We start from the raw sequence: 27,684 nt of genomic DNA on the forward strand, positions 1-27,684 counted from the left end.
ATGTAATGCTTTAAGAGAATATGGGGGGGGGAGATGTTTAGAAATAGGTTAAAATTTATTGATAAGGATTTGCTGAACTAACAATTTGAATTGGAATACAAAAAAGGGAGGTATGAGGAGGTCTGGGAAATAAGTTAATGAAAAATAAGTAATAGAAACTTTATGTGTTTTTAATTATTTTTATTTTTGTATTTTTGTTAAGAACAGGTCAGGGTACGATGTTTCATGAACTCAATATGAACTAAACATTCTAGGGTGGGTGAGGAAGGAATGCTTCAGCTTAGAGCAGTTTGCCAGAGTCATGTGCAGAAGCAAAACTTCCCATCAGCCAGAAGTAAACAGAGACAGAACCCTGCAGATGGCTCGAAGCAGAAGGGGGGTGGAAAGCCCATGCCAGTGGAAAACAAGGCTTTGTTTGCTGGCACAGCTTCACCAAAGGCTAAAGGCAAGTTTGATGGCCAGGAGCAGGGGGGCAAGCAGCAAAAGCCCTCACCGGGAGAAAACAAGGTTTTGCTTGCTGGAAATCTGCTCCAAAGGCCAATGCCAGGTTTGTTGTAGATTCGGGAGCCACGCAGCATTTGGCCAAAGATAAACATCTTTTTATCTCCTTCACGCCTCAAGATGGTGAGATCCACCAGGCTGATGGAAAGATGTTGCGAATTGCAGGAGTTGGGAATGTGAGACTGGCAAGTCTGCACACAACCATCAAAGATGGACTTTATGTTCCAGATTCTGCAGACAATTTGCTCAGTGTCCCACAGCTGACTGGGCCTGGCTTTGAGATTTCCTTCAAGAGGAGCGTCTGTGTCATCAGGAAAGGCAAAGAGGACATTTTGCATGCAAAGTTTATAGATGGTTTGTTCTGTATAACTTATGATGACAATGGTGCTGCTGTGTCTAATGTTAATTCTTGTTGTGTTGCACAAACTAACAAAGTTCTTCATGCAGGACGCATTCACGAGGCACACAGAAGGTTTGCTCACATGTCTTGGCAGGCACTGGCCAAGATGCCTGAGTTGGTTCAGGGTTTGAACATCAAGCCCTGTAAGTTTCACATGAAATGTGTATCTTGTGCAGAGAACAAGGTGAAGGTTGATCCCAAAGGCAAGGAGTCTAGCAGGCAGGCTTCCAAACCCTACCAGCTAGTCCACGCAGACCTGGTTGGTCCACTTGTGCCCTCTTTGGGTGGAGCAAGGTACTTCATGGTTCTAATTGATTATTTTTTCCAGGTACATTCATGTGTTTATGCTCCAGTAGAAATCGGAAGCATTTCCTAGGTTCAAGGCATTCTGTGCTTGGTTGGAGAACGCACACAGTAAACATATCGGCTGTTTGTTTACTGATCGAGGCGGGGAGTTCACTTCTCAGCAGTTTGAAGCTTTCCTGACTGAGAAGGGAATCCAGCATGACCTCTCAACGCCTAGATCGCCATGGCAGAATGGACTTGCTGAGCGAGCAAACCAAACTTTGCTTCAAGGCCTAAAAACCTTGTTGCATGATGCCAATCTACCTGAGAAGTTTTGGGGGGAGTCTTTGTCCACGTTCGTTTATTCCTATAACAGGAGACTGTCATCAACTATTGGTTGTACTCCCTATGAGAAGATGTTTGGTAAGAAACCTTACATCAAGCTCATGAGAATCTTTAGTTCTGACATGTGGGTACACACCCCACAGAGCAACAAGCTTGGGAAGCGTGGGGCACATGTGGTTTGTTCATGGGGTACGAAAAAGGTTCATACAGAGTATGGATGACTGACTCTAAGTCCATTAAGTTCACAAAGAGTGTTGAGTACAATCCTAAGTGGGGGGGAAATGTGAGAATTTTCCAGAGTTACCGAGAAGAGGATGAAGGTGATGTGAAAAAAGTAGATAATGTTGAGGTAGAAGAGGAAGCTGAGGAAGCTGAGGATGATGTTCAGAGTTCGGATTCCAGCTCAGTGGGCGGCGCTGCTGCTGGTGTCAGCGACAGTGCTGACTCAGCAGACTACAAGAGCGCAAAGGCCTCAGTCAGACCATCTGATGCGTCTGACAATGAACTGGAAGAACCACTGTTCACCATTGGTCACTTTTCTCCTAAGAAGGAGGAGATGAGTCCAGAAGATTTGCGTCTGGTTCGCAGGTCTGAAAGGGCAACCAAAGGCAGACCTCCAAAGAGATTTGCTGATGAATTTGCTAAGACAGCAACTGCTGTTCTTAGTAGCTCAGAGGTGGTGTGGGAACCTTCAAGCTTCAAAGAGGTTCAGGAGTTAACCTCTAAAGATGCTGAGCCTTGGCTTAATGCCATGAAGGCTAAAGTTGATTCCTTGAATAGGAACCAAACTTGGGAATTGGTACTGGTAGTCCCAGGAGTGAGACTGGTTGGCAGCAAATGGGTCTTCAAGGCCAAGACAGACCAGAATGGCAAGGTTGTCAGACACAAAGCCAGATTGGTTGCCAGAGGTTTTTCACAGGTACCAGGACAGGATTACCACAAGACCTACTCACCCACCGTCAAGTATGAGAGCATTCAGCTAATGCTCAAGATTGCTGCAGAGGAGAAACTGCATGTTTCCCATCATGACATTAATACAGCTTTTTTGTACGGGGTTTTGGGAGAGGAGCTGTATATGCTTCCACCTGACGGGATGCAGATACAGAAGGGAATGGTCTGTAAACTGAGGACATCCTTATATGGTCTCAAGCAGAGTGCCATAAAAAACCTTGGATTGCCTCTAGAGAGCGCTAGAGGCCCCACTAAGTCTGCATGAATGACTTCGTATGGTTTCTTGGCCTCTCTCCCAGACTCTGTACCTTTGGGAGCTTGCCTTGCCTTACTCTCAGCACATGAAACACATTTCATGTGGTAGGGACATTCCTTCAACTTCATACCCTGAACCATATCAGGCATTTTTGCCACAGCCTGGAAATTCAAATGACCATAAACACGGTGGTAATAATGAATACATTGGTCATGCAACTTCTCATTCTTATCTACAGACAAATTGCAACACTCTTTTACAGTTGCTTCTGCAGTTGTACCTGTAACAAAAGGCAATTGGTACGAACCATTTACACATTTTGCATATAGAATGAGCTTGCCATCTCTAAGAATTTCACAGCGAGATTTAGCAAACACCACCTTAAAACCCTGATGATCAAGCTGGGAAACACTCAACAAATTGTCCTGAATATCAGGCGCATACAGGACATTCTTAATTGTTGTATTCAGGCTCTTTAAGAACACAGTTCCCTTAGCCAAACTAGTGAGAACAGTCCCATCTGCTTGATTAATTGCTTTCTCTTGCTTCTCAAGCTGAACAAAGAGATCCTTATCATTGGTCATGTGATTGGTACAGCCAGAGTCGATCACGAAGAAACTCCGGCCACGTTGATTGGAGCAGCGAGAGATCAAAGCCTTTGAAGTAGCAGGTGCTTGGGGATTTCGTCCTCCTCCCCCTCTGCCTCTGAAGTTTCCCTTCTTCTTTGAAGATTTCTTGCTGTGGAAACTCAAATGGCCTTGTGCTCCACACGAAAAGCACCGCTTCAATTTCAAAGCTTTAACAGAAGCAGTTTCACTTTCACTTTCCCCTGCTGAAGATTCAGGCACACTTTCAAGCACATTTTTAACAGCACAGTTGTCCCGGCTTTCTCTAACAGCCTGTCTGCGATCCCACTCATTCAAGAGCACGCTAGACACATAATCTTCCGTTAGCCAGTCTGAAGGCATTGTAGAAATCTGGGCAGCTACTCCATCATAAGACTCATCTAGGCTATTGATCATTAGCATTGCAAACACAGCCTCTGAAATAGCCAGGTCTCGCTGAACAAGGTCCTGTCTGAGACGCTTTAACTGAGATAGATGGCTAGGCAAATCACCACCTTTCTCCAACTGCAGCGTGCACAGCTTCTTGAAGAAAATCACACTGGAACCAGCATTTTGTCTCAGATGCATATCTCTCAACTTATGCCAAACAGCTCGTGCAGTCTCTTGACCCTCTAAGTTCACCAGCAAGTGGTCTGTAACACTCAAAACAATTGTCCCTCGGGCTTTCATATCTGCAGCATGCCACTCAGGCCATTCTTCTGCATCCTCATCAGGAGGGTCATCTTCTATAGTGTGAAATAGCTTCTCCCTCTGTAAAAGCGCTTTCATCTTGACCTGCCAAACTGCATAGGTCTCAGGTGTGAGGAGAGGAAAGGACAGAGCCATCTGGCCAGAATGTGCACAGGCCATGTCTGCTATTACTTAGAGCAAGACACTTCCCTCGTGCAACACAGATAGAGCCTTGACTCCTTCAGCCACTCTCTCTCCCACTCAGAGCGCAATTAACAGGCAAACAGGGATGCTATCATCTTTCTTTGGCAGTCAGCAACATACCTCCATAAATCAAGCAGCAGCAGCAGCAGCAACAGCAACAGCGGCAGCTTGAACACTCTGCTCCAAAACAGCTCTGCTTCTGGGCACCACAAATCAGTCCAGCATGCAGCCTCCGTTCTGCCGTCCGGCAATCAGCAACAGAAACCTCTGGCGACTGGGACGACTGGGACGACTGGGACGACTGGGACAACGACTGGGCCCATAACAGATGTCAGCATCGCCCTTGAGCCAGTGCCACTAACTGGACTCATACACTTCAGCCCCGACTGGGCTAGGCGAGCTGGGTAGCACTTCCAGAGACCACCTTCTGCACAGGAACAGGTCAAAGTGCTGGAGAGTTGTGAGCACCGGAGTCACTTCAACAAGAAGACAGTCATCGCACAGCAGAGTCTAGCAGAGTCTAGCAGAGTATATAAATGACTCGGAGAGCAGCTTAACGAGGTCTAAGCATAAATGAATGCTGCACTACACTGAGTGTCTGCAGCTGCTCTTAGCAGCAACCTTATCTATACACACGATCTCTAACATTCAGTCTCTCTCTCTCCGACACACTGACTGACTGACTGACTGACTGACTTGGTGCTGGAGTAGAATAAGTAGATAGCAGAACACGCCTCCTCCTCTCTGGAGAGTCAGCAGAGATCATCAGGAGATCATCAGGAGATTCTTGGATATGGGAGGGGTGAAATCTCCTCAAAGAACAGTTTCAGGTTGAGAGCGGACCTCCGGAACGAATTAAGTACTTAACCCGAGGTACCACTGTATTCCTTTTGGTAGATTCATAAATCTCTTCATAGGTTTCTGTTAGGGTGTGAAACCTAAGACGCTGGCAAGTTAGCAATGTCATGTGACTTTAAGTAGTCAAGCTCGTTAAGTTGTTAAGTTGCTCAGTATATAAAGAGTGTTTGTTTTCTCTGCCTGTGGGGCGTGAAGCAAAAATGTCTGAAAGCTCTGGAGGTGTTTCTGTTATCTTTCTGCAATAAACCTGTCTTTGGAAAGACAGGCTTCCCTGTGTCGTTATTTCTTTGCTGCTGAGACTCTGAAGCTTGTACTGCAACAACAATCTCTGCACAGGATTTAATTAATACTCTGCAAAGAGAACTGTTGCTGGTTGCGCAGCGGAAGCGTTTACTGGACCAGTACACAGACTCTCTTAGGTTATGGCTCCTTCTACGTTTCTACAGCTGTATTGTGTGCAGAGAAAGTGAAAGCAGCTTTCGGATGAGAGAAGACCGGCTTGGTCGTAAATCCAGCTCTTAAAGGAACTGAGAGGCTGCAGAAAGTTGAGAGAGCTGCGTAAGTGAAGATTTACAGCTTCATTAGCTGCAAAAGGCTAGCTTGACCTCCCGTTGTGTTTTTGTTTTGTTAATAAAAACAGAAGACGGTGGTAGGTTGCTAGTGAAGAGACGGAGGGAAAAAAGTTTAAAAGGCTTCAGAGGAGGCTGGAGGCGTCTGAAAAGTGAGTAAAACAAATCCCAAGGGGAAAGAGAAGCAAGGGCACACAGAGGGAGTAGCAGCAGACCCCAAGAATGGCAGTGGAAAATTTCCAGGTTCCCTTTACAAAGTTGAACTCTGCTAATTACGTGCAGTGGTCTAAGAGGGCTCAAGTCTGGTTGGAAGCCAAAGAAGTGTGGGCTGACTATGTCCAGAGGCGAAAGCCGTTTGTGGCTGTTGCAGCAGATGCCACAGCAGAGCAACAGGCTGCTGCACATGCTCAGAACAGGGAACATGATAAAATGGACACTAAAGCTAGATGCATGTTGATGGTATCGATAGACGATTCCCAATTACCTCATGTGGAAAATTTAAGGTCTGCATTTGAAATTTGGGAAGCTCTTAGGCGAATTCACCATAGAGCCACCATAGAGTGTGGGGGAACTAGCAGGCAGAGCTGTAAGGAAGCCTCAAAAGTGTCTGCTATGGCCAGCAAGTCATGTTTTGGATGTGGCAGCAGGTTTCATTTGATAGCAAAGTGTCCAGAAAAGCAACAGGAATTTCAACAGGCCAAGGCCAGTTTCCGGAGCTACAGGGGAAGATGACATGAGAACTACAAGAATCAACGATCCAGAGGGGGAGCAGGTGCTGATAAGGGACTATCTGCAATGGCAGCACAACAGAGTCCTAAAAGGAGCCAACAAACCTTGAAGTGGATAATTGACAGTGGAGCAAGTCACAGTTTAGTTCCAGCGACATCTAGTGGCAGCTTGATGAACTGCAAGACATTGCCAGTTGCAAAAACTGTGACTATAGCAGACAATAGCAAATGAGAAATGAACCTTAAAGGCACAATTTATGTTAATTGTTTGCAAACTAACCTTCCTGTTTTTGTTCTTCCAGGAATGAAGAATGGACTTTTGAGTGTGTCATGCCTGGTAAAAAGTGGTTTTAAGGTTGAGTTTGAAAATGATGTGTGCACCATTTCGAAACAGGGGAAGGAGCTAGTTAAAATTCCCTGTGAGGATGGGCTTTTTATTTTGGATGAAGAGCAGTTAGCAGCAGGTAGATGTTCAACAGGTGAAGCGCAAGCTAAGTGTGTAAATAAGGCTCCTCATACAGGTTGTGCACATCTACTACACAGAAGGTTAGCTCATATATGCTTTAAGTATGTGAGCAAGATGCCAGATTTAGCTGAGGAGTGTAACATTAAACCCTGTCCAAATTTTCTGGATTGTTGTGCTTGTAAACATGCTAAAGTTAAGACATGTAACTATCCTAGATCTGATAGAGTAAGCAAGAAACCCTTTGAACTTGTGCACACAGACGTGTGTGGCCCTATGCCAGTCAAATCGCTTGGAGGTGCGAGATTTATGCAAATTTTGGTGGATGATTTTTCAAGGGCTAGTTGGGTTTTCTTTCTGAAAGAAAAATCACAAGCAGCTTCCATCCTGATGGAGTGGATTGAAGAAGTCGAATGTAAATTTGACACCAGGGTGCGTAAAATACAATCAGATCGTGGTGGGGAATATGTGAACCACACGCTGGAGACGTGGTTAAAAAGGAAAGGTATAGTTCATAGACTTACCAATCCCTATTCACCACAGGAGAATGCAGTTGCCGAAAGAAAATTTCGAACATTACAGGAAGCCATTGATGCTTTGCTGTTTGATTCTGGACTTCCACAGCGTTTTTGGGCTGAGGCTGCACTGTATGCGAATTATACTTTTAACAGAGTGTACAATAGCACAGTAGGCAACACTCCTTACTTCATGCTATTTGGGAAAAAACCAAAAATTGATCATCTAAGAGTTTTTGGATGTCGTGCTTATGTGCTGGTGCCTAGGGCACAACGTAGGAAAGGCGATCCTAGATCTAAAGAAATGGTTTTCTGTGGTTATCAAGCAAACACAAAAGGTTGGAGATTTGTGAATGTAGAAGGCAATCAAACGAAAATCACAATCAGCAGAAGTGCGGAATTTTGTGAACAGGATGGTTGGAATAAAATTCATGGAAATCCTGACATACTATTTGATGTGGTGAACAGTAACAATGAAACTCAGGCCCCAGGGCAGGTATTAGTTCCAGAACAGGCTGAGGAATTTGAGTCTAAGGACGAGGGTGAGAAATCGTCTAGTTCACCCAAGTCTGTAAAGTCAGAATCTGAAAGTTCTTCAACTACTAGTGACAAACAGGTGATGACTAGTGATTCTGGGTCAGAGGGGGAAACTGAAGGAACATCGCAGGATCTGTTAAGGCGTTCCAAGCGTGCCAACAAAGGTATACCTCCTGAAAGGTACCAAGCTATTAGTGTTTGGGCTGGTTTGGCAAATTGCGAACCTGAAAGTTTTGAGGAGGTTGAGCAATTACCCCAGGAAGAGGCCAGTAGGTGGTGTGAGGCCATGCAAAAAGAGTTGAATTCTATGAAAGAACTGGGTGTGTTTTCCATCACCAAACTGCCAGAAGGTACCAAGGCAGTAAGTTGTAGGTGGGTGTACAGGATAAAGACAACAGCGATGGGGAAACCAGAGTACAAAGCAAGACTTGTAGCTCGAGGTTTTACACAAAGAAAGGGGTTACATTATTCCGAAGTCTATGCACCCACTTCAAGGAGTGAAACCCTACGGGCACTATTAGCAGTTGCTGCTCAGAAAGGGTTCAAAGTGAATCAATTTGATGTCTCAACAGCTTATCTTCATTCAGACTTGGCTGAAGAGCTCTATATGGAGCTACCGCCAGGATTGAAAGTTGGTAAATCAAATCAGGTATGGAAACTACATAAATCTATTTATGGACTCAAGCAATCTGCTCATAATTGGAATGAGTGTTTAAATGACGTTTTGGTAGGCATTGGTTTTAGCAGGAGCAAGGCTGACAATTGCCTATATTTCAGAGGTTCAGGAGATGCCCAAGAATCTTTGCTTGTTTATGTAGATGACCTGATTTATACTTCAAAGACACAAGAACAAGTAAAAAAACTAGCCAAAGAGTTAAATAAACACTTCAAAGTTAAGAATCTTGGTGATGTGAAGGTCTATCTTGGTGTTCAGGTAGATAGGACCAAAAATGGCAGTTTTCTACTGAATCAAAAAGGCAAGATATTGCAAATGTTGAAAAAGTTTGGCATGACGGAGTGTGCAGGTGTTAGAACACCAATGGAAATGGGTTTTGTAAAAGACAATGAGTTCAAGGATAGTGCTGAATTCAAGCGTGCTGAAATCTTTCAGTCAGCACTGGGAAGCTTACTTCATCTTTCGCAATGGAGTCGACCAGATATTGCTTACGCTATTAACTTACTCAGCAGAGAAGCTGCAAAACCTAGTGTAAATGCATGGAAAGGAATTCAAAGAGTGTTAAGATATTTACAATACACCAAAGATTTTTGCCTGGAATTATCTTCTGAAGGACAAGCACAGATTACTTGTTTTGCAGATAGTGATTGGGCAAATTTAAAGGATAGAAAATCAGTGTCTGGCTGTGTAATAAAATTTGGTAACTCTCTGATTGGGTGGAGATCCAAGAAACAGAACCTGATTGCTTTGTCGTCAACAGAAGCTGAGTTCTGTGCCTTACCTGAGTTATGTAGAGATCTAGAATTTTACAAATGCTTGGCACAAGAGATGTATGAAAAGGCCATCACTCCAATCACTGTATGGGGTGATAATCAACCGTGTCTTAAGTTAGCACAAAATGGGCAGTTTAAAGGTCGTACAAAACATTTGGATATCCGCTTTCAAAATGTTTGTCAAACGGTAAAAGCAGGAATTGTTAAATTAAATTACTGTCCCAGTCATGAAAATCAAGCTGATGGTTTTACAAAACCACTTGGGTTTCAGCGGCATGAAAACTTTTGTGAAGAAATGGGTCTGAAGTAATTTTGTTTTTGCATTGCCAGCGAGAGGGGGTGTTAGGGTGTGAAACCTAAGACGCTGGCAAGTTAGCAATGTCATGTGACTTTAAGTAGTCAAGCTCGTTAAGTTGTTAAGTTGCTCAGTATATAAAGAGTGTTTGTTTTCTCTGCCTGTGGGGCGTGAAGCAAAAATGTCTGAAAGCTCCGGAGGTGTTTCTGTTATCTTTCTGCAATAAACCTGTCTTTGGAAAGACAGGCTTCCCTGTGTCGTTATTTCTTTGCTGCTGAGACTCTGAAGCTTGTACTGCAACAACAATCTCTGCACAGGATTTAATTAATACTCTGCAAAGAGAACTGTTGCTGGTTGCGCAGCGGAAGCGTTTACTGGACCAGTACACAGACTCTCTTAGTTTCTTCATCCATTTCTATTGTTGTCACAGTCTCCTCAACATCACCCAAAATCTTATTTAAGTGCTGGTAACAAGCAAATAATCTGCCTCGAAGTTTTCGGTCATTTCTCATTTTTACATCAATTCGTTCATCAAGACTAAGCTTGATGAGATCCAAGGGCTCTTCTACAGTATTTGTGGTTTGTTGCTGCTCCACCTCGTCCGCCATTTTTTCAAAGCCCCTCCAATACTCTTTTGGAGGTGAGGCCAGAATTCTGTGGTTCTAGACTGAGTGTTGGAAGTGAGAGGGAGGGAGGAGAGATATTGGCGACACCCCCAGAAGGCCCGCTGTGTCTTCCCAGTTAGCCTTGAAAAGGCCCTATCTCATCTCCCCCTTGTGAGTGTGGCAAGAATAGGAGGAACAGGTGGCCGCCCACCATTGAGCTAAAGCCCCCTCCCACTGCTGTTGCTTGGCCCCTGCCCTCCCCCAGTGGCCCCCCTGCTCGCCCCACAGATGAAGTCAGGCCCAAGGAAGGAAGTTTGCATTGGTAGCTTTTGCCGAGTTTTCAAGAGCAGTGTGCATAGAGCAGGCACATTTTCAGGCAGGTGGGCGACAGCTTAAGAGGGATGTGCTTATCACTGCACCTTCACACCCGTCTCTCTCATCCTCCTACCCCTTGTTCTTTGGCTGAGCTGCTTGAGGCACCTTGGATCATGGTTTCCATGTCAGTTGAGCCCTCTTTTCACCTGGGAAGGCCAAACAGATTAAGCCCCAATCCCTCCAGCTGGTGTTTAGAGAGGAACACAACTGAGTGGCTTTGAAGTGAACGTTTGTTTAGGGAACATCAGAAAATAAGAAGAAGATCGCTTGTCAGATATGGTTTATTTATCTTGCATAGCCTTTACGAGCCTGATGCTCATCTGCAAAGCATAAGGCTGGCAAGGTCAGACCCTGTTCATCCAGGCAGATGGCCCAGATGAAGCTTATGAAGGTAGGAAGAGCCATTAGCTGGATCAGGCCAATGTGCTATCTAGTCCTGTTCTATCCTCTGTCTGACTAGATGCTTGTGGGAAACCAGCAAGCAGGATCCTTGCACAAGAGCAGATCTCCCCTCCTGTGGTTTCCTGCATCTGGTATTCAGAAGCGTCACTGCCTCTGACCATGGAGGCAGAGCGCAGTAATTGTGGCTCGTCTCCTCCTCCTCCATGGATTTGTCCAAACCTCCATCAAGGCTCTCCAAATTGGTGGCCATCATTGCCTGCTGTGGGAGGGAGTTCCATAGTTTAATGTTGCGCTGCTTGAAGAACTACTTCTTTTTCTCTGTCCTGAATCTTCCAACATTCAGCCTCATTGGATGCCCACAAGTTCTGGCGTCATCATGCGAGAGGGAGGGGGAAAACTCCCTTTCTCCACACCACATGCAATTGTTTATGCTTCCGTCAGGTCGCCTCGGGTCCCCTTTTCTCTCTCTTTTTTTTAAATAAATTTTTTATTGGTTTTTCAACACTTATTAAACACAAACAATACACAATACAAAACAAACAAACACATAAACACACAAGTATAATTTCAAGTCCTTTTTTCCCCTTAAACCTTACTTCACCGACTTCCCCATACCTCCCCTTTCTGCATCCCTATTTCCAAATTTATTTCAGCAAATCCTCTCTTCTAAATTTATCTAATTATCCCTTATTCTTCTCTTTTACTTAATCTTTTACAGCTGTAATCCTCTTTTTTTCAATAACCTCGACATTTTAGCACTCATTAATCTTATAATATTTCTTAAGATAAATTTTAAATTTCTTCCAATCTTCTTCCGCCGTCTCTTTTCCTTGGTCTCGAATTCTGCCAGTCATTTCAGCCAGTCCCATATAGTCTATCACCTTCGTCTGCCATTCTTCCAGAGTGGGTAGTTCTTGTGTCTTCCAATACTTTGCGATGAGAACTCTTGCTGCTGTAGTAGCATACATAAAAAAGTCCTATCTTTCTTTGACACCAATTGGCCAACAATGCCCAAGAGAAAGGCCTCTGGTTTCTTGTGAAAAGTACATTTAAGTACCTTCTTCATTTCATTATATATCATTTCCCAGAAAGCCTTAATCTTCGGGCACGTCCACCAAAGGTGGTAAAAAGTACCTTCAGTTTCATTACATTTCCAACATTTATTATTGGGCAGATGGTAAATTTTTGCAAGCTTGACTGGGGTCATGTACCACCTGTAAATCATTTTCATAATACAGTGGTGCCCCACAAGACGAATGCCTCGCAAGACGAAAAACCCGCAAGACGAAAGGGTTTTTCGGTTTTTGCGACGCTTCGCTAGACGATTTTCCCTATGGGCTTGCATCGCAAGACGAAAGCCCATAGGGAAATCTCGGGGACCTCTTTTAAATGCTGGCGGTGGGGAGCAAAGCCTTTTCCCCCCCTCCGGATTTCAGAAGAGATCCAGGAAGGCCGGCGGGGGCGAAAGGCTTTGCTCCCCACCGCCAGCATTTTAAAAGCGGTCCGGGATAGCAGGGAAGCGCTTCCCACTATCCCGGACGGCTTTTGAAGGCAGGCGGGGGGGAGCAAAGACTTTTGCCCCCCGCCAGCCTTCGGAAGAGGTCCTGGACCTCTTCTGAAGGCTGGCGGGGGGCAAAAGTCTTTGCTCCCCCCTACCTGCCTTTCCGGGAGAGCGGAAAAGGCAGCTGTCAGGGTTTCAGGGAGAGAAGAGCAGATGGGGGAGGAGACAGAGAGCGAGGGGGAAGAATCCCAGAGAGATGAGGAGGAAGAATCCCAGAGAGATGAGGAGGAGGATGACGATGACCAAAGGTCGTCCATGAGTCTGTCCAGTGAGTCAGAGGACTCCCAAAAGGGGGCCCCCCTGGTCAGACCAAGGGGAGGCCAAGGGGGAAGCAGTCAGGAGCAGGGGAGCGAAGGGAGAACCCCCAGTGGGAGTTGGACACCGGAGCCGGCTTCTCAGCCGGAACGGAGTGAAGGGGGTGGAGTTTCCAGTGTGTCAGAGGGAGCAGAGCAAGAAGGAGACAGGGGGAGGAGATCGGAGCAGGACGCTCTGCCAGAAGGGGCGGAGAGTAGCACCGGGAGCAGTGTAGCGGTCGAGAGAAAGGTCAGAAGCAACGTACGCGCGCCAAGTTCAAATGTGGAGGCGCGCGGAAGTGAGGAGAGCCCTGGGGAGGAGCCCGGCCCCAAAGCGCGAAGGAGGGGGGCAGAGGCGTCAGAGGATTCAGCCTCGGGCGAGTCCCGGCGGGGGGGAACCCAGGGGGGCAGAAAGACCCTGCGGAAAAGGAAGGAGAGGAAGAGGTGGTCCAGCACAAGCCTCTTAAACTGGTGTAGGGGCGGTACGGATTCAGAGGGGACTTCAGCGGTCTAATGTTACAGACGTGGAGCCACGGAGATGGAATGTAAAAGGAGCAATGATCTTCAATAAAGACTTTTGTAAATAAACTGGATTGGACTTGGGTCTTTTGTGAGCTGGGACCAATGGGTGGCTCTGACAGCAGCGCTGCCTTCCCGCTCTCCCGGAAAGGCAGGCAGGGGGGAGCAAAGACTTTTGCCCCCCGCCCGCCTTCGGAAGAGGTCCAGGACCTCTTCCGAAGGCTGGCGGGGGGCAAAAGTCTTTGCCCCCCTGCCTGCCTAACTGGGGGCTTTTAAATCACCCCGGGACTGTCCGGGGCGATTTAAAAGCGCCCGGACGGCTTTGGGGGGGAGCAACGACTTTTGCCCCCCGCCAGCCTTCAGAAGAGGTCCAGGACCTCTTCCGAAGGCGGGCGGGGGGCAAAAGTCTTTGTCCCCCCTGCCTGCCTTCCCGGGGGCTTTTAAATCGCCCCGGGAGAGCGGAGAAGTCCTCCGCTGTCCCTGGGCGATCTTAAAATGCTGGCGGGCGGCAGCGAAGGCAGCAACGTCTTTGTCCCCCCCTGCCTGCCTAACCGGGGGCTTTTAAATCGCCCCGGGACTGTCTGGGGCGATTTAAAAGCCCCCGGACGGCTTTTGAAGGCAGGCGGGGGGGAGCAAAGACTTTTGCCCCCCGCCAGCCTTCAGAAGAGGTCCAGGACCTCTTCTGAAGGCTGGCGGGGGGCAAAAGTCTTTGCTCCCCCCTGCCTGCCTTTCCGGGAGAGCGGAAAAGGCAGCACTGCCTTCCCCCGGGACAGCGGAGACTTCTCCGCTGTCCCGGGGGCTTTTAAAATGCTGGCGGGCGGGCGGCAGCGAAGGGTTCGCTGCCGTCCGCCAGCATTTTAAGATCGCCCTGGGACAGCAGAAAAGTCTCCGCTGTCCCGGGGGCTTTTAAAATGCTGGCGGGCGGCAGCGAAGGGTTCGCTGCCGCCCGCCAGCATTTTAAGATCGCCCCGGGACAGCGGAAAAGTCTCCGCTGTCCCGGGAAGGCAGGCGGGGGGGGGGAGCAAAGACTTTCGCCCCCCGCCAGCCTTCAGAAGAGGTCGGGGGACAGACTGTCCCCAGACCTGGTCTGAAGGCGGTTTCCATAGGAACACATTAATTGATTTTTAATGCATTCCTATGGGAAACCGTGCTTCGCAAGACGAAAAACTCGCAAGACGAAAAGACTTGCGGAACGAATTAATTTCGTCTTGCGAGGCACCACTGTATTCTCTCTTAAGGCATTACATGCCGTAAATTTTATACCGGTGGTCCACAACCATTCCCAGTCCACAAACATAATGTTATGACCAATGTCTTGTGCCCACTTAATCATGACTGATTTAACAGTTTCATCTTGAGTATTCCATTTCAGAAACAAGTTATACATTCTTGACAAATTCTTAGTATTGGGTTCTAACAATTCTGTTTCTAGTTTTGATCTCTCCACCTGGAAGCCAATTTTCCTGTCCTGTTTATACACCTCCATTATTTGATAATAATGGAGCCAGTCTCGTACTTTAGACTTCAATTTCTCATAACTCTGTAATTTCACTTTGTCACCCTCTTGTTCCAGAATTTCCCAATATTTTAGCCATTTAGACTCCATGTTAAGTTTTTTCACATCTTTAGCTTCCATTGGCGATAGCCACCTTGGGGTTTTATTTTCCAACAAATCTTTATATCTAATCCAAACGTTATATAATGCTTTCCTAACAATATGATTTTTAAAACCTTTATGAGCTTTTACCTTGTCATACCATATGTATGCATGCCATCCGGTCCCCTTTTCTCTACACTAAAAAGCCCCGACCGCTGCAGGCTCTCCTCACAGGGGAGCCTCTCCATCAACCTCAGCCGTTTTGCAGATATCAGCCGATGGCTTGTGCGAGCTTTGCAAGCGACACCTTCCATGTTTGCGGCCTGTGTGCCCAGGAGGAAGTCCTTCCATATTTTTTTTTAATAATATTTATCAAAGTTTCAAAAAAATTACAAAAATAAAGAAAAAGAAAAACAGAAAATACAAGATACAAAATACAGAAAAAGTAGAAACAATTTTAAAAAATCCATCTTTCCATGTCTTGTCTTTCATTTACTTGTTTCCTTGACCTCCTCACACCTCCCTTTTTTGTATTCTAGTCCAATTGATTATTTCAGCAAATCCGTTCCATTCTTGTTTTTATCTTACTATTTTATCTTAATATATTGTAACTTTACATTCTGACCTGTTAACAATCCATTCTTCCTTAACCCTATATAGCATTACTGCAAAAACCACATTACATCATTCCAACATCCTTTTAGCATTCCTTAATTTTACAGTGTTTCTGTAGATAGTCTTTAAATTTCTTCCAATCTTCTTCTACTGACTCTTCTCCCTGGTCTCGGATTCTGCCAGTCATTTCCGCCAGTTCCATATATTCCATCACCTTCATCTGCCATTCTTCCCGGGTGGGTAGATCTTGTGTCTTCAAATACTTCGCTATAAGTATTCTTGCTGCTGTTGTTGCATAAGGAGGAAGTCCTTCCATTCAAGAGAGGTTACCCCATTCAATGCATCCCCCTCTTATTTCCCCCCCTCCCCCCTGCTGCAGATGTGAAATTCGTGGAGAATTCAAGTGTGGTGAAGGAAGCCCAGGAAAAGGCCAACGCAGCCCTGATGGAGTACACTCTCTGCAACTACCCACATGCCACAGACAAGTTCCGCCAGCTTCTGATGCAGCTGGCCAACGTCCGGTCCCTGAGCATGCAAGCGGAGGAGTACCTGTACCACAAGCACCTGAGCGGGGATGTGCCCTGCAACAGCCTCCTGATTCAAATGCTCCACGCCAAGCGGACTTGAGAGCGCAAAGCAAGGCTCTCTGTCCCCCCTTCGTCTGGGGAAGAGACTCACGGCAGCAGAGGTGCAAGGGTGGTGGCAGATAGGTCAGGCCCCGGGATTGGGGGGGTGTAGGGTGACAGGGAAGGGTGAATGTCTTGTCATCCCCTCCCCACAGGCGACCTCTCCCAGTTCTGACTTTCATACAGGCCATAGAGAAGCTCCAGGTCGCCTGGTTTCCCCACCAGGCAGCTGCGGGTGCAAACCCCAACCCTTGCCTGCATTTTGGTGTGATTCCTCCTGAGTTCCAGGCTCTCGCTCTCTATAAGCCATGGGACTAAGCTGTGTGGGGACTACCCTTGGAGGCTGTTTAGAGGATGCTTTGGGTGGGGGTTGGCTTTCCTAACTGGGCGGGAGAGGAGTCTTCTCCCAGGGTGTGTGAGAGAGGAGGCATCTGCCCGAGCTCCCCACCTGCTCTCCAGGCATGGTCCTCTAGCTAGATGGCTGGGAAAAGATGGAGAGAAAAAGGCCCAGTACAGCTACCCATTGGAAGGCCCCCGCACCCCGTCTGTCCCTCTGCAGGTAGTGGCCAGGTTGGCCATAAGGATGATTTCTGTGGCCCATGGGCCACCATGAGAGTGAGTTTGTTGTGCCTCAGATACACTGAAACCACTCTCCTCTCCCCCTTGGGGCTTCATTTTGGGAGACCTTTCTCCGAGGCCTTGCAGCTATGAGTTGAGCAAGTCCGGTGCTCCTTTTATAGTTTGCGTTGGTTATCTGTTAGTTGCATTCTCATATATATTTCCCTGTGGGTTTTGATTACACTTTGCAGCATTTTCTGCTCCACATATAATGTTTGGACTACTTTTGTGTGTCTCTTCTGGTTTGAAAGAGTTGGAGAAGACAGTTTGGAAGTGCCAGGCTCTGCCTGTATGTGTTTTTTTCCTTCAGAAATAAAAAGTGCTCTTAAGTGTCTCCCTTCTCAACATTTTACTCAGAAGGTCCTTCTGATCATTGGTTAGTGGTGAACTATCTTACCAAATAAGACATTCCAATAAAGTTTTCAATTCAGTTATAGCTCTGTGTGTGCGTGTTTTCTTTTCCTCCCCTCCTCAAAAAAGTCTGCATCTTTGGTTGGGTACCATTCAGGGCGGTAGGCAGAAAGGCACTCTGCACCTGATCAGAGACTCTGCTCAATTTATCACTACATTACAGGTTCAGGGCTGAGTCCTGCCATGAGAGCATGATATGGGTGGTCAACACCTTGGGTGCAATAAGTTTCCAGCAGCAGGGCCACATCCCTGTCTCTGCACATTTCTCTCCCTCTCTGAAGGGCATCTTTTTGCAGCAGATGGTAGGCAGGCTATTTACAGACCTCCCATGGCTGAAGCTGTTCAAATAGTGTCCTCACAAGTGAGCCTGGGAATAGCAGCAGTTTGGGGGAGTTTGCAATTCTTATGCATGGACAGTTGGCCGGCTCTGTACGGAAAGGCAGGGGCACACACGCATGCACACGCATGCACACACACACACACACACCACTCTCCCCATAATCCTCAGCTAAAGACTCATTAGTCTCCTGTACTAATTGGCTTCAGTGGGCAAATGCTGGCCTTCTGCAATGGCATTTGTCTGGGCACCAGAATTAAAATACGAGCCACCATTTTTCCTTTTTTCCCAAATAATCTTTATTAGTTTTTCAATTAGATACTCCACATACACATATTGTATTACATTTTACATTTATACTTGCTCTTCAGAGCCCAGGTTTGGAAACATCAGCAATTACCAACAGTAGAAGAATGGCGACAGAAGGTAATGGAATATGCAGAAATAGCCAAACTAACAGGGGAAAATCGACAACAGGGCGAGGAAACATTTCAAAAAGAATGGGGGAAATTTATGTTGTGTACAGGAAAGATAAGATGAAATAGTAAAACCAGTAGAATTGGAAACAGACCTCATAACAGGAAAGATTAAGAACAGTGATGGATAATGAAAATAAGAAGGGAAATGTATAAGGAAACTACCGTATTTTTCGCACCATAACACTCACTTTTTTCCTCCTAGAAAGTAAGGGGAAATGTCTGTGCGTGTTATGGAGCGAATGCCTATGGATGGCGGGGGGATCTGCTGCAGTCGTGAGCAGAGGATCCATGGTTCCCCTTCCTTCCCTCCTCCGTGGCTCGCTTTGAAACAGCAAAGCGGGAGAAGAGCCGCTGAGTGAGGAGGAGAGAGAGACAGAGAGCCTGCTTGCTTTAAAGGAGCAAAGCGGGAGAGGAGAGGAGAGGAGCCGCTTACATGAGTGTAAGCGGCTCCTGTCCGGTTGGCTCCTTTAAAGCAAGCAGGCTCTCTGTCCCTCTCTCCTCCCCACTTGCTAAATAACAGCAAAGATTTTTCAAGCAGGCTCTCTGTCTCTCTCTCCTCCCCACTCACTAAATAGCAGCAAAGTTTTTTCAAGCAGGCTCTCTCTCCTCCCCACTCGCTAAATAACAGCAAAGATTTTTCAAGCAAGCTCTCTGTCTCTCTCTCCTCCCCACTCGCTAAATAGCAGCAAAGATTTTTCAAGCAGGCTCTCTGTCTCTCTCTCCTCCCCACTCACTAAATAGCAGCAAAGTTTTTTCAAGCAGGCTCTCTGTCTCTCTCTCCTCCACACTCGCTAAATAGCAGCAAAGTTTTTTCAAGCAGGCTCTCTGTCTCTCTCTCTCCTCCCCACTCGCTAAATTGCAGCAAAGTTTTTCACAAGCAGGCTCTCTGTCTCTCTCTCCTCCCCACTCACTAAATAGCAGCAAAGTTTTTTCAAGCAGGCTCTCTGTCTCTCTCTCCTCCCCACTCCTCTTATAAGAGCCTTCTCCTCTTATACCCCTCTTCTGCATTATTAACAGCATCCTTCTCCACCCACCCCACGCGTCTCCCTTGTCCCTTGAGTGCTTTTCCTTCCCTCCCCACTTAAAACATGGTTACAAAGCACAGATCCACACGGATCCTCAGGATTTTTGCACTGGGTCACCCCAAATTCACCATCAGATCACATAGCATGTCCATGGCTACAGCTTGCACCAAAAAAATCACGCACCCACTGTTGCCTGGGGCCACAGTGGTGCAAAAACATGGTTACAAAGCACGGATCCACATGGATCCTCAGGATTTTTGCATTGGGCTACCCCAAACTCACCGTCAGATCACATGTCTGTGGCCACAGCATGAACCACAAAAATCATACATCCACTGTTTCGTTTAGAATATTTTTTTTCTTGTTTTCCTCCTCTAAAAACTATGTGCGTGTTATGGTTGGGAGTGTGTTATAGAGCGAAAAATATGGTAATATAACTAACAGTAGTGGTAAATGAATACAGACAGACAACAAGAATTGTATAAACACAAGGATTTAATCTGCAAGTATTTGGTTCTTTGCTTGCAACTCTCTGAGTTCAGCAAAGCCAAACAGGATCTATTGTCTTGATACACCTGTATAGGACATTTCACAGAAGCTCTGATGTCCTTAAACAGTTGCATCAACCATTCACAATCCATTAGTGAAAATGACAGGGCATTGAGTTCTGCTTCACAGCAACTTAGGTTTACTGTTGTCTGCTTTTTGCACAACCAGTCAAACAGACAATGGTTGTACATGTAGCATACTCCAGAAGTGCTTGTACCATCTGTGGTATCACTTCCAAAGCAAGCATCTGCAAAGATTTCAAGACCTGCAGTCTTCTGACTAGTGAACCTCAGTCTGTAGTGCAAAGTCCCTTTCAAATAGCAGGCTATGCGCTTCAGAGCTTTCCAATCCTGAACAGTAGGATTGTTGGCATGTCTGCTAAGCAGGTTAGTGCTTACAGCTATGTCAGGTCTTGAACAACTAGCAATGAAATTCAGCTTGCCTAGAATGCACCTGTACAGTGTGGTATCAGAAAATGCTTCAGCAGTACTATCTACCTGGTAACCTGTCACCATTGGTGTGTCTGCTGGGTTTGCATCAACCAAATTCAGCCAAATTCAGCAATTTTCTGTGTCTGGTGTACCAGAAAATTACCTGTTTGGTCCTTCTTCACCTGCAAAGAAAGATAGTTGGATACCTCACCAAGATCCTTCATGTCAAAGTGCTCCTTCAGCTGAGCTAGGGTGCTTTCGTACAAAGCCTGATTCTTCCAAAACAAAAGAAGATTATCAACAAAATATAAACAATACAGTTTGTTTTGCCCCTCCACCTTGACAAACACACATGGATCAGCTTTGCCCTGGTGAAAACCAAGAGAAAGCAATGTCTCGGTGAGTTTTGTGTTCCAACACTTGGCACTCTGCTTGAGACCATATAGGCATTTCCATAGTTTACAGGCCATTCCCTTCTGTACCTGCACTCCATCAGGTGGAAGCATATACAGTTCCTCCCCCAAAACCCCGTACAAAAAAGCTGTGTTCACATCGTGATGAGAAACATGCAGTTTCTCTTCTGCAGCAATCTTGAGCATTAGCCTAATGCTCTCATACTTGACGGTGGGTGAGTAGGTCTCGTGGTAATCCTGTCCTGGTACCTGAGGAGAAACCTCTGGCGACCAATCTGGCTTTGTGTCTGACAACCTTGCCATTCTGGTCTGTCTTGGCCTTTTGCTGCCAACCAGCCTCATTCCTGGGACTACTGGCACTAGGTTTGGTTCCTATCCAAGGAATCAACTTCAGCCTTCATGGCATTAAGTCATGGTTCTGCATCTTTAGAGGTTAACACCTGAACCTCTTTGAAGCTTGCAGGTTCCCACACCTTCTCTGAGCTACCAAGAACCGCAGTTGCTGTCTTAGCAAACTCATCAGCAAATCTGTTTGGAGGTTTGCCTTTTGTGGCCCTTTCAGATCTGCGTACTAGACGCAAGTCTTCTGCACTCATCTCCTCTTTCTTAGGAGAAAAGTGGCCAATGGTGAACAGTGGTTCTTCCAGTTCAGTGTCAGATGTATCAGATGGTCTGACTGAGGCCTTTGCGCTCTTGTAGTCTGCTGTGTCATCACTGTCGCTGACATCAGCAGCAGCGCCGCCCACTGAGCTGGAATCTGAACTCTGATCATCATCCTCAGTTTCCGCTTCTTCCTCAGCCTCTTCATCCTCTTGTGAGTGACTCTGGAAAATTCCCACATTTTCAGGGGGCTCCGCTAGGGGCGCCACAGAGGATGGCCTACAATACCATTTCTCCAGCTCCCACGAGGTAATTTAGAGGCTGAGATGGGAGTAATCAGCGTCCCAAATTCTTCCCGGTGGAAGGGAAGATGCAGTCTCATCCGCGGTGCCCAACAAACCACCCCCAAGTTTGTAGAGAAGGAGGGGGTGGGGGCACTGGATGGAAAGCCCCCGAGGGAGTTCGGATCTCCTGGACGCTGTCTCCGCGAGCGCACCGAGTTCCATTTCTTAAGATAAAAATTTCGATTTAAGTTTTGGACATACTTCAAGCGAAGAAGGGGTAATTAATCTGCCAATTAAGCCAGCCACTGAGGTGCCAAGAGTGACAGAGAGGAAGAAAGATAACATCTAAGAATAACATCTAAGCCGGTATGTTGGAACGGAATAGAAAGGAGGGGGGATAAAACTTTTTCTTTTTCTACTACGATAATACCTAACAACCCCCCTCCCCCGAAGAACCGTTTACATTATTTACAGCAAGTGAGATGGGAAAATATTAACTGTGTGGAAATAATAATACTATATAACTAAAGCTTTTGTTTTTTGAAACGTTTGGAAGAAGATAAAAGACTCTCCAAATATTGATATTAGAAAGAAGCAGGATCTTGTTAGCCACTGGAGAGACACCAAAAAACTTTGGACGGGTTCTGAGAAGGGTGATGTGACGCATTCTTTAATTGGGATCCGCCATTACGGGATAAGAACGAGTTGCAGAGGGGGAGGTGAGCTCTTAATTTGTTATTATATCTGTACTTTAAGTCCGATTTGGCAAATCTCCCCTAGAAAGACTAATGTTTGATGCAACCTGTCTGAGAAAATTAATGTGCAAACGCCCAGATTTTATTTCATCGGAACTGAGTGAAGATGGAGTCTGCCACCAGAGAAGGATTTTGGATTGATTCGGCATAAACACCAGCATGTGAGGACATTCTGCAAACAACAGACTTACCAGCTGCAAAAAAAGGAGAGTCATACAAATTTCACACAGAAGCACATTATTGTTTATTTCAACTCGCCTGTGGAAACAACTCAGAGGCCACAAAAAGAAGGAAGGATAACAACAGGAAGATTTAAAGAAGGAAATATTGGAAACATAAGATGATTAGAGCCCCACTGAACTTGAAGCATGGGAAGCCCCAACAAAAATTTATAATTTGGCAGAATATTTGGACTATATGATATGTATTTGTATAATTTGGAGTACTTAATGTGGTTTGATTGGATTGGAGTGATCCTTAGCATGAATCTCACTTACATATTCTGTTGAAAAAAATTGGGTATGTACCTTTTATTGTGTTTTATATACTCTGCTTTATTTTACAATGTGTATGCAGGTAGCTCAGTTTTGTTATCATTCATCGGTTGTATGCCTTGTATCTTATTTCCAGCTGATGAAGACTATTACAAAACAGTAGTATCATTCTGGAGACACTGTCCTTTTGGGGCTTTTGAGACATCTTCCGTTGAAATTTTTGAGCTCAGGGACTTGAGAGCAGGATGTTGTTTAAGTTGGGGGGGGGGAGGGACGTACTAGAAAAACTCTTGGCCTGCAGTTGTGTCTCTGAAGGTTCATCAACTGAGACTTCTGAGGTGGCTTCCTGTCTCCGAATGCAAGAGAAAGAAATGGACCAAAGGAAGTGTCATTTCACACAACACACAGTTAATTCATTTGTATTGTATTTGTTTGAGACATCACTGAACCTCTCTTTGTTGCAAGTGCCAGCTCTAGAGCAGAAAACGCCAAATGTGCTGAGAGGAGGAAGAGGAAGGTTAGACTTCTGCATGCAGTGCCACTTTTATTTTGAAAAATGCCCAAAGGCCCTTCATTATGACCAGACAAAATGTCACAAAATAGTGAGGTAAGCTTCTGAATCCACCAGAGCTCTTCTTCTTCTTCAGGATGTGGGCAGGGGTGGGGGGACTGAGGGAAACAAAAATTTGGCTAGATATTGAGGCCATATTGGTCAAAAGTTAGTTTTTGCTGTACGCTGCCTTAAAAGGGGGCTGGTTTGGGGGTTTACATACACACACACTGGCCTGTGTTCTACCTCCAAAGTCGGAGGCAGTTTGTCCCAGTTGCTAGGAATAAAAAATGGACCGGACCCTTTCTCTCACTTTGTCTACCAATCCCCACACTTTCTCTTTTCTCTCTCCCCCCCCCATTTTGTCCTCCTTTCCCCCTGGATGAATTAAGCCAACGGTTGCATGAAATCAGGCCAAGGGCTGGCAATTGCCCATCTCTTTGTGAAAGGGGCAGTTCTGCCCCTTGGTTGGGAGAGAGACATCATTTGGCCTTGGTTGGGAGAGAGCCAGTGTGGTGTAGTGGTTAAGAGCGGTAGATTTGTAATCTGGGGAACCGGGTTCACATCTCCGCTCCTCCACATGCAGCTGCTGGGTGACCTTGGGCTAGTCACACTTCTTTGAAGTCTCTCAGCCCCACTCACCTCACAGAGTGTTTGTTGTGGGGGAGGAAGGGAAAGGAGAATGTTAGCCGCTTTGAGACTCCTTCGGGTAGTGATAAAGCGGGATATCAAATCCAAACTACTACTCTTCTTCTTCTTCTTCTTCTTCTTCTTCTTCTTCTTCTTCTTCTTCTTCTTCTTCTTCTTCTTCTTCTTCTTCTTCTTCTTCTTCTTCTTCTTCTTCTTCTTCTTCTTCTTCTTCTTCTTTCCTATATGTCTGTTTGGGGGGCTAACAAAGCAAGGATGCTGGCCCAGCGGCTGTTTCCAGGTCATTCTTTCCTCTGTCTTCTTACAGGGTTTCTACATATTCCTGGTCTATGCAATCTACAACAGCCAGGTGAGAGACAGCCACACTACGCAAGGGGGGGGGGGGATTTGGCACCCTGTTTTCTCTGCAAGAACTCTTCAGACTTTGAAAATGGGCTTGGAAGGATGTGATCAATGGCTTGTGAAACCAGCTAGGAAAGGACATCTACCCTCATGGTCACGGCCTTGGGGGTCCCTGAAATCTGCTGGATCCTCCCGTGTGTTTGTGTGGTGGCATTCTGACTACTTGCCATTCTGCTGGCGAGATCTCCTAGGGAAGGCTTGGTCAAACTTGGCACACCAGCTGTTTTGGGACTACAATTCCCATCATCCCTGACCACTGGTCCTGTTAGCTTGGGATGATGGGAGTTGTAGTCCCAAAACATCTGGAGAGCCAGGTTTGGCCATGCCTGTCCTAGGGTCATTCAAGTTCCCACTAGATCTTGTGCAATCAATGCTAGTTTTCTGCATATACGTGGAACCCTAGGAGTCAAACCCCCGTGTAAGACGCAGCCACACCACAGAGCAGGAGTGCGGAAACCTCCAGCCTGTGGGACAATCTCAGTCCTCCAGGCAGCCTGCAAAGCTAGCTGCAAAGTCTGTTGCATGTCAGACAACTTTGCTCCCCAACTGACTCCTCTGTGGACAGATGGCACCCAACGGAGGGTGGCAGTTGCTGCTGTTTTCCCCGCCTTTTCCTCTTCAGCTGAGGAAATAGCTACATACGACTAGCAGGTGCATTTTAAAAATTATAAAAATTTATAATTTGGCAGATTGTTTGAACTATATGATATGTATTTGTATAATTTGGAATACTTAATGTGATTTGATTGGATTGTTAAAATGGAAAATTTAATAATTTTTTGTTTTTAAAAAGGGAAATTCCCACATCCCCCCTACACTTAGGATTGTACTCAACACTCTTTGTGATCCTAATGGACTGAGAGTCAGTCATGAATACCCTGTATGCACCTTTTTCGTACACCATGAACAAACCATGTGCCCCACGCTTCCCAAGCTTGCTGCTCTGTGGACCCACATGTCAGAACCAAATATTCTCATGTGCTTGACACAAGGTTTCTTACCAAACATATTCTCATAGGGAGTACAACCAATAGGTGATGACAGTCTCCTGTTGTATGAATAAACAAAAGTATTCAAAGACTCCACCCAATATTTCTCAGGGAGATTGGCAACATGCAACAAGGTTTTAGGCCTTGCAGCAAATTTTGGCCTGTCCACTTGCAAAGTCCATTCTCCCATGGAGATCTGGGACTTGAGAGGTCGTGCTGGATTCCCTTCTCAGTCAGGAAAGCTTCAAACTGCTGAGAAGTGAATTCACCGCCTCGATCAGAAATTAAACAGCCAATGCGTTTATTGTGAACATTCTCCAGCCAAGTACAGAACGCCTTGAACCTAGGAAATGCTTCTGACTTCTGCTGGAGCATAAACACTTGAATGTACCTGGAAAAAGAATCAATTAAAACCATGAAGTACCTTGCTCCACCCAAAGAGGGTGCAAGTGGACCAACCAGGCCTGCATGGACTAGCTGATAGGGTTTGGAAGCCTGTCTGCTAGACACCTTGCCTTTGGGAGCAACCTTTACTTTGTTTTCTGCACAAGAGACACATTTCATGTGAAACTTACAGGGCTTTGTGGTTAAACCCTGAACCATCCCAGGCATCTTGGCCAGTGCCTGCCATGACATGTGACCAAATCTTCTGTGCTGTTCGTGAATACAACCTGAATGAAGAACTTTGTTAGTTTGTGCAACACAACAAGATTCAACATTAGGACACATCAACAGTTTTGTCATCATAATTTAGCAAGAACAAGCCATCTACAAACTTAGCATGCAAAATGTCCTCTTTGCCCTTCTTGAAGAAAAATCTCAAAGTCTTGCTCAGTCAGCTGTGGGATGCTGAGCAAATTGTCTGCAGAATGTGGAACAAAAAGTACTTTGCTGATGGTGGTGTGCAGACTTGCCAGTTTCACTGTCCCAACTCCTGCAATTCTCAAAGTCTTCCCATCAGCCTGTTGGATTCCCCATCCTGAGGCGTAAAGGAAATAAACAGGTGTCGATTTCCACAGATGTGCCTCGTGGCTCCAGAATTGACAATAAAATGGCCTTTGGCCTTTGCAGCAGCAGTGCTAGCAAACAAAGTCTTGTTTTGCACAGGCCTGGGTTTCTCACCCCCTCCCTGCTTCCAGCCATCTGTAGGCTTTTTGTTTCCCTTTAGCCTTTGGACAAAGACGCTGCAAGTGGCCTTCGTTTCCACAGTGCCAGCACTTCACAGCTGCCAACACCTTGGCTCCCCCTGGAGGCTGGAATGCTGTCCCACACTGCTCCCCCCTGAAACACACAAGCTGGTTCCGCTGTGTTCCTCCTATCATATTCATTTTGGAGGGTCTCCAAATCCTTTGAAGCAGTGAGCTCCTGCGCAGGTAAAGTTGCCAGCTGGCTTGCCACAGCGTGGTAACTATCGTCTAGGGAATCCAGGATAAGGATTGCAAACAGAGACTCAGACATATTAAAACCTCTCTGAGTCCATTCCTGTCTGAGATGCTGCAAATGCAAAACATGGGCTCTAAGGTCTTTCTCTGGCCCCAAACGCTTCTTGTGAAGGGATGGGTTTCCCAAATCTAAAATCTGACTGTGCAGTCAGTCTGAAATGGGCCCCAAAATCCCCATTTTTCCTTCTCCATTAGCTAAAATGCATTCACTTGAGCACTTGAGCCAAGAACCCAGCTGTATAAACAAAGCTCTCTCCTTTATCAGTACGTGACGCTTAATGAATGGCCTTGTCAGTTCCAAAGTGGAGACAGGATGGCAGAGCTGGGGCTTATCTTATCTTGTGTGTTGTAAATATCCTGACACACTGACGCACAGACCTTGCAAGACAGCCCCACGCTCGGGAATGACGCCAGGAGTGCTCTTAGAGTTGGTGAGCTTCTTACCCCAAGATAAGGAATACAGGAACAGGAACATCCTTTCATGGTCAAGAGTACAGGAACAGGAACATCTGTTTATGGTCATGGATGTCAACTTACGTGTATAAGCTGACGTGTCTGGATTCCTGAGGAAGGGGGGAGAGGGTGCCTGGAGGATATATATACTGTATGCAATTTCTCTTGCTTTTGTGCTTGCTGTGAACCGATTCACGAAGAACTTTCTGCTATCCGGAGAGCAGAATAAACTCTTTCTCTGAACCAAACCTCGGTGTCATTTAACTCCTTCCTCCCTGTTCTGGGAGCAACGCTCACCCTACCAATCGGTAAAGTCTAAAAAGCCTACACTTGTGCAGCTTTCTGAAGTAAAGCAACACAGACCCAGCTTCCTGTCGGAGATGAGAGGCCTCCAGCCCCTGCCACATCTCACGCGACCTGGTTTTCCCAGCCAGGGTAATCAACTCTTCTGTGTGGGAGTCATAAAGCCAGAGGCAGAGGTTTGTAAATACTGCAGGGTGCCCCCTGACATTCCTCTGGGCAATGATTACCTTACAAGGAGAGGGGAGTGTCAAGCCTTG

The sequence above is a fragment of the Podarcis melisellensis genome (assembly GCF_964234715.1).
Source record: "Podarcis melisellensis genome assembly, chromosome: W".
NCBI lineage: Eukaryota > Metazoa > Chordata > Lepidosauria > Squamata > Lacertidae > Podarcis > Podarcis melisellensis.